At 41.4% G+C, this 14,002-nt stretch overlaps 1 protein-coding gene across 1 annotated transcript in view; it reads right to left on the bottom strand.

The window, feature by feature from the left end:
• Positions 1–548, bottom strand: part of CAP2 (cyclase associated actin cytoskeleton regulatory protein 2) — a 134,284-nt gene extending 133,736 nt beyond the window's left edge. Inside the window, exon 1 of the mRNA XM_073877608.1 lies at positions 272–548. The gene's annotated coding sequence lies outside the window, so the exon portion shown is untranslated. The remainder of the gene's footprint in view (positions 1–271) is intronic.
• Positions 549–14,002: the final 13,454 nt, after the last annotated feature.

Here is a 14,002-nt window from a genome sequence, read left to right as displayed (position 1 = left end):
GGGGGCAGGGCGCCGCGGCGCTGACCCAGATGGGGCGGCCGCCCCCGCCCCGCCCGCCCGCGTCCCCGCCCCGGGCCCCCAGGCCCCGGCTCCCCGGCCCTTCGACCCCGCAGGGGCCCGCGCCGCCTCTCCCGCCCGCGCGCACCGCCGCCGCGTCCCGGCACCCTCCCCACCCCCCATTCGGCGCAACTTCCGAGCGGCCGGCCGCGGGGCGCCCCCCGCACCTGCCCCCGGCCCTCCCCACCCGCGCCCGCCCGCAGCTCCCGGTTACCTGCCGGGTGTCCCGGGGTCCGGTCCCCGGCGCCGCAAATCCGAGTCCGGCCACTCGCACCCTCCTCCCGCGCCCTCCTCCCCCCTGAATCGGAGCCGGTGTCAGTCACGCTGCTCCTGGGGAGAGTCGCCGGCAGCTTCCGGGAGCTCCAAATACAGACGAGCCGAGGGGGAGAGAGAGGGAGGGAGGGCAAAGCCCCGCGGGTGCGGAGTGGAAATAAAGGGGAGCAGAGAGGAGAGGGGGCTGGAGGAAAGGAGGGGCAGATGGGCCGTGGGAGACAAGAGAGGGACGGGGGACAACAGGGGAAGGGAGAGAGAGCCTGCCAAGCGCCCGGCTATGAAAGAAATGAATTCACCGCATCAGGCAGCCTTGCAAAGAAGTCTGGAAAGATCCGGGAGACTCCTGGCTGAAAGAGCCAGATAGGTTGGCTCCTTGAAGACCTTGCAGAGATATGATGGGTCCTTAGGAAGCAAGAGACAGGCCTGTGTGTCCCCCGACCCCGATATGTGAATAAGGGTCCTGGCGGGAGAGGGAGGTGGGCATCTAACGCATTAGCTGGGCATCAAGCTCAGATGCATTCGGATCTTGTAAAAACATTTTCTAATGTGTTTTTAAGATGAATCTTACATACAGCATCTTTGAAAAAAGAGGATAAACGCCCGATTATTTAAAAACAAACCTATCCGAAAGCACTCTACGTTTATGTCTGTTTGTGGCCATTTCCCCTTTATATATTGATTATAAATATAAAATTAGAGGCTTTTTACTTTTTTTGTTAACATGAGTAGAAGGAAAACATTGATTTTCAATTTTCATCATTTATTTCAGTCTGAGAAAGTGGACTTTAAACTCTTCATTGAATAAATGCCAGGAAAATAATTACAGAGGAGAAGGGGGGGATGGTAATTGATACGAAAAATTTCAAACAAACAAGAGGATGAATGTCTAAAAAGCTAATATTTTCTGTCAATGTTAAAATTGCATCTAGTTTGGTTCTCTGCCTTACAAGGCTTATTCTGACCTGAGAGTCATAACTTAAATGAAGGTCATTGCTAATACAAATTGCTTTTAGCCAACAGGGGATGCCTCTTTGGTCCCCTTTGTCTGAAAAGAAGGGAAACAAAATGGCATAAGCATTGATAAATGAATGCGTACACTGCATATATCCGAGAGCCAGAGCCATCCCCATCCCCGTGGGCCTTGCATTTGATAGGTATCTAATATATTTCTACTGAGTAATGAATAAATGAATGAATAGATGGACGAAGTATATATGTATTTAGAACATTTATATTCCAAGAATGTAAAAAGTAATATAGCCATAGAACCAGTTTGTGCAGGTTTACAGGAAACATCCAAGGTTCCAGTCTAACATGACCTCCCCCCCCCCCGCAACATTAACATCGACAAATACTAAATAGAGCATTCCCTTTAGCTGAGTATATTTTGCCTTGGAGTATCAAGTATTATGGAGTATAAAGGTGACTACGCACAAATCCTGCCCTTAGGTTTATAGTATAGTAGGAAGAAGAGAGTATGAAAATAACCACAGTCTAAAGAAGACTATAAAAATTGTCCTAAAAGAAATACGACGGAAGGTCTGTGGTCATTAGAAGAGAGGGAAGTTGCTTCTAGTGCTGGGATTAGAGCTCACATCCTGACAGAAGTGAGAGTCGAACTTTCAAGCAGAAATAAAACGATATGAGCGGAGGGCCCAGGGAGGACACTCATGATAAAAGGAAGAGCAGGGACAAAGTGAAGAGGTGATAAAGGACAGGGCAGGTCTGAAGGACAGTCAGTGACCTTAGCTGGGATGGACAGTTGCAGGAGTCAGATAGTGAAGGAAGGATAGATTCTAGCTGGTGGAGGTCTTCAATCTTAACCTAAGATGATTGCCCCCTCAGGGGGCAGGGATCAGGGAACTAGTCACAGGTTTGGAGCTGAGCCATGATAATGGTTAGTTTGGTGGTGTCATCTAGGATTGGAAAGAGATAAGAGGCAGGGAAATCCTCTAAGAAATAATTCACTAGTTTGGAAGGAAAAGTAAATGAGCCTTAACCTGATGCCTGAATTCTTCTCAGAACTAATTTCACCTAACAATAGCATATGTCTGCTGACATATGCCCCAATGGGGCTTACCGCCTGTGAACTCATCTTCCTAAATAACTCCCTAATTTTACTGTCCATAGTGTCCAACTAGACCAGAAAGTTCCAAAAAAACAAGGATCATGTCTGTTCAAAGGTTTAATGCTATGTCCCCAAGGCTGACACAGAAAGGTCATCGCGTACATTTGTTGCTGACACATTTTTCTTTCACAGGAATTGTTCTGAAGGTTGTGGAGTTAGAAAGAAGAGTTCAGGAGCTAGGCTCTTCTAAATCTCTTCAGTCTTTCTTGAGATTCCAACCCAAACCTGCAGGTCTCCTTACCCGATGATCTCATTATCTGCTCTACGAAGAGGCTAATGCCACGTTAGCTTCTATACCATCCATTTTTCTGCCTTCTGCCCCCAAATTTCTCCTCTCCTCTTCTCTGCTCATTATATTTCATTTGAATTAACATCCCCTCCCTTGCCAAAGCTAATAATATTCTTGTCTTATTCCGCCTTGGCCTCGTACTCTTACATCTGAGCCTTCTCCTGCCCATTGGTTTTGTCTCCTGGATAAACACAGCCATGTCTGTATCTGAAAGCTGAGAACACGGTAGGCACATGGTGAAGTGGAGGGGCCCATTGTTGGAATGATTCTACTGTTCTTTTACCTTTCTGTATATAGCGTAAAACTTTTAAATTAACTATTTTAAATGAAGGGATTTGCTAGAGTCTCGATGGTGAGTAGGTGACTGAGAATCTCAAAATTCATAGTCTATAAAGCTCATACAGCTATCAGGCAGAAGCCAGATTTCCGTGCTCCTCTTCCAGAATCTACTCTCGAGGTCCAAACGTACCTGTGTGTCAGTCTGACATATAGGAGGCTAACTATCTGTGAGCTGGCTCGGTGAAGTCTCCCCTGAAGTTGGGTCATGGATGGAAACAAATGAACCCAAAGAGACCCTCTCTCTTAAGCAGTGTCCTTGCTGCTGCACGAAAGAGAATGGGTCTCTGGATTCCAAGGGGCGCCCTTCATGAAGTTATGCTACGGCCCCTCTGTGAGCCCCACTCCACCACATGGCTGCGGAGCCCACTGAGACCGGATTATTGCCCCCATGTTATTCTGTCCACATCTCCTTCCCCTGACTGGCAAATGGCAAGCGTCCAGTGAACACAATGTCCTTTTGGGGAGCTCTTCTTGGTCTGTGAAAAGGAAAGGATTTTGATGGTTGCCTCCAAAAACCCGCCTTCTCAGAAGCTGGAAGTTCTGAAGAACACATTACGAGTGTACCCTGCGAGTTTGTATTTTAATAACTCCCAAGTTGAAAGTTATCAATGGCAATTTTACCAGTGGTTGATTCACACATTGTGGGTACTAAGAGTGCAACACTCTATGCAAACAGAGAATAATCATCCTGGCTAACTCTGAACACTTACTATGGGCCAAGCTCTGTTCTAAGCATTTTATACAGACTAACTCCCCATCCTTGTGAAGGGGGTACTGTTCTTATCTGCACTTTATAAAGAACCAAGCACAGAGAACTTTAGCCATTTGCTCGGGATCACAAAACAACATTGGTAGTGGGATTTTGGATCCAGGAGTCTGGCTTGATTTTGTGCACTTAACCCCTATGCTTTACATGAATGAATAGGAACAAATAGGAATAAATGGGAAAAGTACCAGTGGGGGAGATGCCTGGCTGGCTCAGCCGAAAGAGCCTTCGACTCTTGATCTTGGGGTTATGAGTTCTAGCCCCATGTTGGGCATAGAGATTACTAAATAAATAAATAAACAAACTTTAAAAAAAAGTAGCAGTGGATAATAACAAATGCTTACTACAAGACTAGATATCTGAACGGTTGTGATAGAAATTAATGTCTATGCATCATCAAGACTATCTAAGAATAAAACTGATATCCTGCTTCCACTGAGCTGATGTATCAGGAATGAATAAACCCGACTAAGGAAATGATGGAAACTTATAGTATCACAGAGTGAGTGAAATATGTACAAAGATAAATTATATAAGTCAAATGTCGCCCCATTTCTGTGATACAAACTCCCTTGGCAGAGGCAACAGTGAGTCATCAACTGCTTTGGATGAATGGATTCTTTATCCTTTCTTCTCAAAGAGGAAATCAGGGTAGCTCAACTCTGTCATCCTGACCTTCTACCTTTCCATTGGAGCATTGGAAGCTTGTGCCAGAGAAGTAAAAGAACAAATTTTAAATATTCCAATCTTTTGCCACATGAAGATCCTTAGTAAGGATTTCTCTCTTATCTACCTTCATATGTCCTGACTCAGCATCCACGAAAGAGAGAGAGTTATTTGATGGCTATGCTACATGGTCCGATTTTCTCTGCTATGGAGGAGTTATACTGAGCTTGCCTTTGACTGAGCAGCTACAAAGTATGGTGGAGCTGACCACGTCACATAGCTTCTGAGACACCACCTCCATGCCACCTTCCCCTCCACCACCAACCACACACAGCCCTGGTCTCCTTTGGCCACACCTTGGTCTTGGTCACATAGTTCTAGCATATGGAAACAAATCACAGGTAGCAGAACACAGCCATCTTTTTTTCCAATGTGAGGATTCTTAGTCATTATTTTGATGGTCTATCCACCCACAAAGGTGGGGGGTGAGGGAAGGGTGAGCACAAAAGTTGAGTGATGAACTATAAATAGAAGAAAGTGAAGGTGAACAATATCAGTTTCCCTAGCACTGCAGACACCCAAAATGACACTTGTTATGTGTTCAGTGAACAGAGATTTTAAACCTGGGATCTCTAGACAGGCTTCAGGAATCTGTGAGCTCCATGCACTAGATGTCGTGTTTTAGGTTACTGCATTTATCTGAGAAGATGATCCATAGCTTTTACCATATTTTTTTGGAGTCAGCTCTGAAAAAAATTCAGATCAATGTCTAAACATTGATCAAGATATCAGTGATTTACAGAAGTGCAAAATAGAGACAAATGGTTCCTCCCCGCCTTTGCTATCTGAGTCCCACAGCAAAGCCAACATCTCGATGTCAGGTGAGCACAGGCTCTGGTTCTCTGCAGAGCCCAGGCACAAAGCAGCTTCACTTAGCAGAATCATCCAGGCAGATCGTATTTGGTAGGTTTAACCTTTTGGGAATAACTTCTTTTTTTAAAGAGCATCTTGTGATGGTCATACCTTACCTCAAAAGGATAATTTACTAATCCTAGGCAATGAGGTGGGCATGGGGTGAGGTTCAGAGGCATTTGAGAAGACAAGGGGGGCTGGTGGACACCACTCAAACCACAGGGCATACCTCTAATAACCCACTTTGTGGATAAGATGACTCTGCATGAAAGTTTTATGTAACTAGAAGTAGAGAAGACCGCTGGTCTTAAACCTAAGGATTCTTTTTATATTCCACTGAGCTATTCCTAAACACTCCAGTTCACATCAATCTCTTCCTTCATTGAATACCTTTGAAATTGATAGTTTATTCATTAAATTAGAAAGAAATTTCCCTCTTAAATATTTTTTCTGCTTTCTCCTTTCCAAGTTTTCTCTATCTGTATTTAAATGCCTAAAAGCAGAACCGTACATATCTCAAATTTATTTTATTTATATCATTATGCAATGCCGAAAAAGGCTGCCCATAGTCTCTTCCCTTTGGCACCTGTTAACAAATAGCTCCTATTCACCTGTTAGTCAGTTACCCTCCTGCTGGGCACACCAGCGCAGCTATACCCAGCGGCCCTAGCCGAGGACCGTGCATCACGTGTAATCAGTGGTCGATACACGATTTCATCGATCTGCTTACTGAAACAAATCCAGACCTAAAGTCAGAGCTCAGAGAAATAGACAAGTTTGTCCAGAATAGTGTGTGTGTGTGGGGGGAACCACTTTTGCAAAAAGTGTTTAATATATTTTTTTAAATTCCAATTACTGTGGAGAAATAAGATAATGGCTTTGAAAACAGAATAAGAGAAAAGCCCAATTCAAAATTTAGAGACAGCTTAAGGGAGAGAGATTACCCAAGAGAATTTAAGAGATCTGGAGGCCCATTTGAACCCAGAGTGAGTAGAAAAAAAAAACACAATATGGTATTTAACTCTTGTACTCTGAGTATAAAGAAGGTTTGAGAAGGTGAAATTGCCAGAGGCCAATGCTTAGACAAGAGTTTATTAGTAAGATGGCAAGCTCATTTATTCTTCATTTTGATGTTGTTTCTTAAAATAATGAAAATAGAGAACAGATTAAAAATAATCACATCATCCTAACACATATGCAAGTATTTTTGTATTTTTTTCTTTTCATATCTTCTATGTGATATATTTTGCAGTTGTAAGTTAAAAGCAAAGCCATAATGTATAGCTGCAAAAGAAAATTAGATTTGTTTTTAAAATAAGATTTTTGTTTATTAAGTGGAATACTCCTGCCTCTCTCATTTAATTATGGCAGAAGTAAGTACTTACACTACTGCTACATGATTGGGCAGCTAATGATGGCAAAGGAATAAAACCTGAGATGTGTGGAGCAGTCTAGCTAGAATTTAGCCAAAATTAACAACCCCCTGTTAAGTAAAAGAAATGTTAAAGTATCCATCCACCTGGCACATGGAAGGCTCTCGCTAGGTATTGGTTGGACTGCCTATTGTGGCACCCAACACTAAGGGAACAATCTGGAAAATGTGCATTGTCTAGAAGAAACTTTCCTTGTTCAAAATAATTTTAAACAAGAAGATAGTAATCAATGGCCTCTTACGAATTTAATGTGATATATATGTATTGTATATTAAGTGTGTATTAAATAGAGAATATATTTAATATTTACAAAATGAAGAGTGGGTTGATCCACAATTTCATGGAATCTCTAAGTTGGCAAGTGGAAAATTCCAAAACAATGACTTTCCTTCCAAGGAGGTATATTCCTAGTTGGGGCGCCTGAAAACTTTTTTTAAAAAGATTTTATTTATTTATTTGAGAGAGAGAGTGAGCATGAGTGGGGTGGGTGGGGGAAAGGGGAGAGAGGCAGAGGCAAAAGCAGACTCCCCACTGAGCAGGGAGCCCAACGAGGGGCTTGATTCCAGGACCCTAAAATCATACCTGAGCAGAAGGCAAATGCTTAACCCACTGAACGACCCAGCCATCCCCTGAAAACTTTTTACAATGAACAACTGTAGATGTCCAAGTTTCTGCTTGTTTTAGTTCACCCCTCATCAACAAAACAGGAAGGATTAACTTCAAATAATTTTCCTGGCCGGATCTCATACTTGGAAAATAGTGTTCTATTGATTTTCATGCATTCTTAAGGTTTATTTACTTTTTTGGAAACAATGCAATCTGGATTAAGTATGTTGTAATGATCCTGAGAAAAATCATAAGGCTGATTTGAAACCTGATCCTTCTTTCTAACACCTCAAATGTCTGACATCGACAAAAATATGATCCAGTTGTTTCTCATCAGATGTAAGGGATAGAGTCATGAGTTATTTAGGTGTCTGATCTCCATGAAAGGAAGACCTATGAGCCATCTTGCCCAATTCTGCTCAGAGCAGTGAGCATTTGTCTCCTGCTCCTCTCCCCCACACTTCCCATCCTAGATTATCTCCATCATCCTGTGACTGAAGGAGAAAATAACTCCCCAGCTGTCAGCAGCTTTCTCAGCTGCCAACACAAGAACCTGATCATACAGAGGGAAATTCCTGAATTAAGGAAACAGAGTCACCATGCACACTTTTGGTTACACCATCTGGGCTTCTGGTGGTAGTAGTGAGGGCGGGCGGGGAGGTATCTCTGCCTGCACCCACCAGTGCTCCCGGAAGGATGTCTGAACCTTCAGTAAAGGCTTGGCTTTCTTAGGTTATTCTTTGAGGTTCTGCATTACTGTTCTTTTGAATGACATCTCATGTGGGACTAAACTATTAGCATCTGGGTTTCATATGATATATAGAGAGAGTACCTTGTTCATCTTATGCCATTTCAGAAATTCTCTGGGTCCTGTCAAATCCGCTAATAGTTAGTGATCTGGTGGTAGGAGGAAGGGGGCAGCTCTAAGTGAGGAGTTGGACCTGGCTTACCCTTGGCTCTTTTTCCAGCTTCTACTTTTGAGGGATCAGTAGGGCTGGAGGCTGGAGAAAGTGGAGGTGCAGCGAATGACAGGGAGAGGCCAGGATACCCATGGACCCATCTGGCAGTGCGTGCATGGAGGGAGGCTCTGGAGGAGGCAACAGGAAAGGTGTGGGGTGCTGTTCAGGGCAGAGAGGATAGACAGAGTTGGAGCCAGGGCCAGCCCATGCTGCCAGCGTTGGTGGGAAAAGTGCACGGCTGGGCTGCAGGTGTCGTGGGGGCGTGGAACCAACACCTGGCTAGAAGAAACACTTTCCGGTCCACTATCCATGACCACAGGGCAGGTGTCACTGGAAGTTGTCCTGAATCGAAACTGAAGGAGCCTAGAGAGGCTACACTTTCGATTTCCTGTTTTAAGAATAATAAAAGCATTCATGGGTGAAACTTAAATAAGTATCTCACTACGATGTTGTGGATTTCTCCTAGTCATGATGAAATAATAGTGGATGAAAAAAAAAATCAATGTAACCTCTGCAAATGCCATAAATGGGAAGAGGGAGAATTCTACAGCACAGAGTGGGGCCAAGTTTTTATTTCCAGTTTCTGACATGATGAAGGAGAATACTGGGGGCTTAAATCTAAGTTGACTTTGAAAAAAAAAGTGATGAACACCTTACTTCTCACAGATGCAGCAATGAAAATTCATCCTTCATTCAACAAAACTTGATCTTCAGACAAGTCTTGAATGATTTACTATAACCTCATAAAAAGTGTCAAAGAGATCTGTAAGATAAGGCTGGGCTGCCCACATTTTTAGGGAAAAGTAACTACAGAAATTCTGAATAATTGTGTGGTGCCATCCAAACATATCTGATGGTCGATAAGCATTCTGAAATTATAATTATACACTTGAAATCTGTTTGTTTGGATTAGGTACATTTCTTTAGATGATTCAACTACAGAATGAAACTCCTTTCAGAGGCAAGAAATACCATATTTTAAAATCTGATAACTAAGGACACCTGGGTGGCTCAGTCACTAAGCGCCTGCATTCGGCTCAAGTCATGGTCCCAGGGTCCTGGGATCCAGCCCTGCATCGGGCTCCCTGCTCAGCAGGAAGCCTGCTTCTCCCTCTCCCACTCCCCCTGCTTGTGTTCCCTCTCTCACTGTCTCGCTCTCTGTCAAATAAATAAATAAAATCTTTAAAAAAATAAAATAAAATCTGATAACTATATTTTTCTTTATTCTAAACTTTTTAAAAAAAGATTTATTTGAGAGAGAGAGAGCGAGAGCGAGAGCGAGAGAGCGTGTGCTCACGCGCGTGCCTAGAAGGGCGGGGCAGAGGGAGAGGGAGAGAGGAAATCTCAAGCAGATTCCACACTGAGTCCCGAACTCCAATGCCAGACTCCATCTCATAACCCCAAGGTCATGACCTAAGCTGAAACCAGGAGTTGGTCACCTAACCAGCTGCACCACCCAGGCACCCTTCTATAGTCTAACTTCTGTAACTCAGAAGACATTCCTGTGTCTGATTTTTTCTGTATTCAGAAACTCTACATGAAGTCCAATGTGGTCATTAATAAAGATTGTGATGAAAAGTAACTCTAATTATAATCCTCTTACAATCTAAAAACAATTGATGTCAGGAAGTCGCTGGTTTACTGACATGTTTAGTCATCGTCTTCTGGATTACATCTAAACCAGAACCTGAATAAAACTTGCTAAGAACAGCAACACCACAAGCCTTTCATTTATTTTGATCTGATTCCCAATATCCATTGAGAGATTTGTGCCCTCCCACCTCCCCAAAGACAGAGAACTGGTTGCAAATTGGAGCAAGTCCTGACATAGATTTGCATTTTCCAGGATTCTTCAAAGCACCAGTAAGAGCTCCATGGCCTCCCACAGAGTGGCCAAAAATAGCCAATTTTCCATGGTCCACTGGAAAATTGGCATTTATCAGTGAGGGAAGCTTATTCATTATGTAAGGGTACATTCTGTAGATAGTTTTTCAACCATCCACATAAAACCCAGCTCTAATGCCAAAGTCCCAGAGCTCATCTTTCCCTCACGTCTGGAGCAGCAATGACCAGGTTGTGTGCTGAGCGCATTTGATGAAGGTTGAATCACTGTAGCACTTGCTCTGTGCATTTGAAGACCTGTAGCCAGTGGAATTCAATGACTCTCCTCGTGCCTGGCTTTAGAAGCAAGCAGACAGCAAATTTCATTTTGCATATGAGTTCAAACCTGTCATGTTCAAACAGCTTCAGCAACCCTCCAGAGAGCAGGGCCGTCCGAAAGAACTTTCTGTAATGATATGGGTGTTCATCTAAGTTTGATTTGAAAAGTTCAGGTGTTCTTCCCTCCTTCTCCCCTCCTGCTTCATCTCCCAGAGCAGAAGCCTCTGCTACCACTGCCAGGAATCATCTTTATCAGTTACCTTTTGGTGAGGACGGAAAAATTCAGATGCTGATCAGACAGGGAAAGAATGACAATGAGATTTCTAGCAACAAGTGCTCTAGAGCTGCTCTGTCCAATATGGTAGCCACTAGACACATGTGCTATTATAATTTAAATTTAAGTTAACTAAAATAAAATAAAATAAAATAAAATGAACAATGTAGCTCTTCACTAGACACATTTCAAGTGCTCAATAACCACATGTGGCTGGGGGCTACTGTCTTGGACAGTGCAACACTTGGCCATTCGATAGGAGAAAAGGAGTCGAGAGGAGAAAAGCCCATCCCTGACGACTTAAATGGCACATCTCTGACAGTCTTTCTCATCATCATCACCATCATCTGATGCCTCTACGTCTTAAAATCCACAGGTCTATGTCTAAACTCATCAACATGGCTTCTTTTCTATGTAATATGCTTGTATGATAAGGAGGCAAGATGCTTTTTAGATATTGTTAGGGTTCAATTTTGTTAACAGCTTTTACCGACAGATAATTGACACAAAATAAATAGCATATATTTAAACTGGATAATTTGATACATTTGGACATCTCTTTTTACCTACAAATCACCATAATCAAGATAATGAATTTATCTTTTTTTAAATGTTTTATTTATTTATTCATGAGAGTCAGAGAGAGAGAGAGAGAGAGAGAGGCAGAAGCAGAGGGAGAAGCAGGCTCCCCGCCTAGCAGGGAGCCCGATGCGGGACTCGATCCCAGGACCCTGGGATCATGACCTGAGCCGAAGGCAGAGACCTAATGACTGAGTCACCCAGGCGCCACCCCCCTTTTTTTATTGTTGAGTAGTATTCCATTTTAGGGAATCCCTCAATTTGTTTTATCCATCTACATGTTGATGGGCTTGTTTCCAGTCTGGGGCTATTACAAATGAAGCTACTATGAATGTGTGTGTATTGGTCTTTGTATGAACATATGCTTTCCTTTCTCTCAGGTAAATACCTAGAGTGGAATAATTGGGTCATAAGACACATGTATTTTGAAACTTTTAAGAAACTGCTGAAATGCTTTCCAAGTTGGTTGTGCCATTTTATATTCCCACCAGAAGTGTATACAAATCCCACGGCTTCTATATCTTCACCAATACTTAGTATGTTTAGTCTTTCTAATTTCAAACAGATAATATATATATATATATTATATATTATTAACACATTAATAGAGGTGTAGTGAAATCTCCTGGTGAGATTTCAACTTGGAAATAAAAAGTTCATATTGTTCATTTTTCAAGCTTTATTTCTTCATTTGAAAGGTATGTTTTGAGGATATGACACTGATTTCTTGTTACTTTTCTTATTAAATTTATCAAAATTAAATGGGTTATTGATTTTTTTTAAATATATGAAATAAATAACATCAATTTTTACTCCATGATGAGATCTGATCTAGGGGAATTAAAAAAAGGGATGGAGGAGACAGATCTTTGTATATATCCAGAAACAATCCTCTTCATATTCTGGATTACCCTGTAGTTGTTTGGATAATCTACTATCCTTATATTTTGCATATGAAGCCCTATAAGAGGTTTAATAAAGCATAGCAATGGTTTTGTATAAAGGAAAGAATTTGTTTAAAGTTAGCTTTATAAAGATTTTTATAAAAGTAAACACACTCTTGACAAAATTTAAATACTACATAAAGAAGAATAAACATAAAAGTAAAAATCTGATCCCACACCAGCTACTACAAATCTTTCTCATTGTGGGTACTGTGCATAACCATGATTAAGAATGTGTGTGTGAGTATTTTTCAAAAATGACTATACCTAAAATAAGCACAATCAAAGATGTTCAATATCAGTCATTACGGAAATGTAAATTGAAAACATACTGAAACACTATCCTTGAGAATAGTAACATAATAATAAAAAAAATGCTGACAATACCAAATCCTGGCAAAGATGGGAAGCAACTAGAACTCATCCATTCGTTATGAGAAGGCAAAATAGCATGGCTCTTTTAGAAATAAAATGTGGCAGTTTCTTATATGGTTAAGCACATACTTACAATATGACCCATCAATTCTACTCCTAGATATTCACCCAAATGAGAAAAAAACTTACATTTACACAAAAACCTAGTCATGGATGTTTATAATGGTTTTATTTATAATTACTAAAATCTGCAAACGTCCGAAGTCCTTTACGTAGAGAACGGATACACAAACTGTGGTCTATTGATATAATGAACTATTACCGAGTGATAAAAAGGAACGAATTACTGTTACACCCAGCAACAGGGATAGACCTAAATATGCAACGTTAGCTTAAAGGAGCCAGATTCAAGAGGCTGTATACTGCATAATTCCCCTGGTACAACATTCTGGTGAAGATAAAGTATATAAGACAAAAAATACCTCAATAGTGGCCAGAGGTTGAGGATGAGAATTGGAGGGGACCACATATGGCACAGGAGAGATTTTTGGACTGATACAACTATTCTATATCTCCATTGTGAGGGGCTCATACAACTGTATGCATTTGTCAAAAACACTCAGAATTACACACTAAAAGGTGTAAATCTTATTGTATGTAAATTACATTTTAAGTTTTTAAAGGGTGAAAACTACATTACAAAAAGTGTCTATGCATATATAAGTATGTGTGTATCCCTTTTTGGTTTCGTTACACAAAATAAAATAATAGTATAAATTTAATCTCACCACTTGCTTTTTTCATGAAAGAGTATCTTAGCTTATACTGGTACATCCAGAACTAGTGAGTGGGGGACATTTAGTTTGTTTCCAAATTTTTCCTACTTGACAATATTGAAATAAACATACCTATATGTATAAGTCTTTTTGCAGGTGTTTAAGAAAAATTGTGTGATAAATTCTTTTAAATATAATTATTGAGCCAAAGAATATGCACACAAAAATTTTTAATAGATACAGCCAATCACCCACCAAAGAAGTGAACCAAGAGATAAACTTTAAAGGAACAATCAATAAAACTAAATGACTATGTACAGATGGCAAATAGCCAAAGAGATAAAAAAACTTGTTTTGTTTTGTTTCAGTTCTGAAATTTGAAGGATTGAGAAAATTGTGACACCGTTCATAGAAATAGAAAAAGTCACAAGGGCATGGAGGGGGATTAGTGACAGGAAGGGAAGGC

Source organism: Callorhinus ursinus, unplaced genomic scaffold (assembly GCF_003265705.2).
Source record: "Callorhinus ursinus isolate GAN/ISIS: 27379988/994484 unplaced genomic scaffold, GSC_fseal_2.0 scaffold26, whole genome shotgun sequence".
Taxonomy (NCBI): Eukaryota; Metazoa; Chordata; class Mammalia; order Carnivora; family Otariidae; genus Callorhinus; species Callorhinus ursinus.
This window is presented reverse-complemented; position numbering and strand designations above follow the sequence as displayed.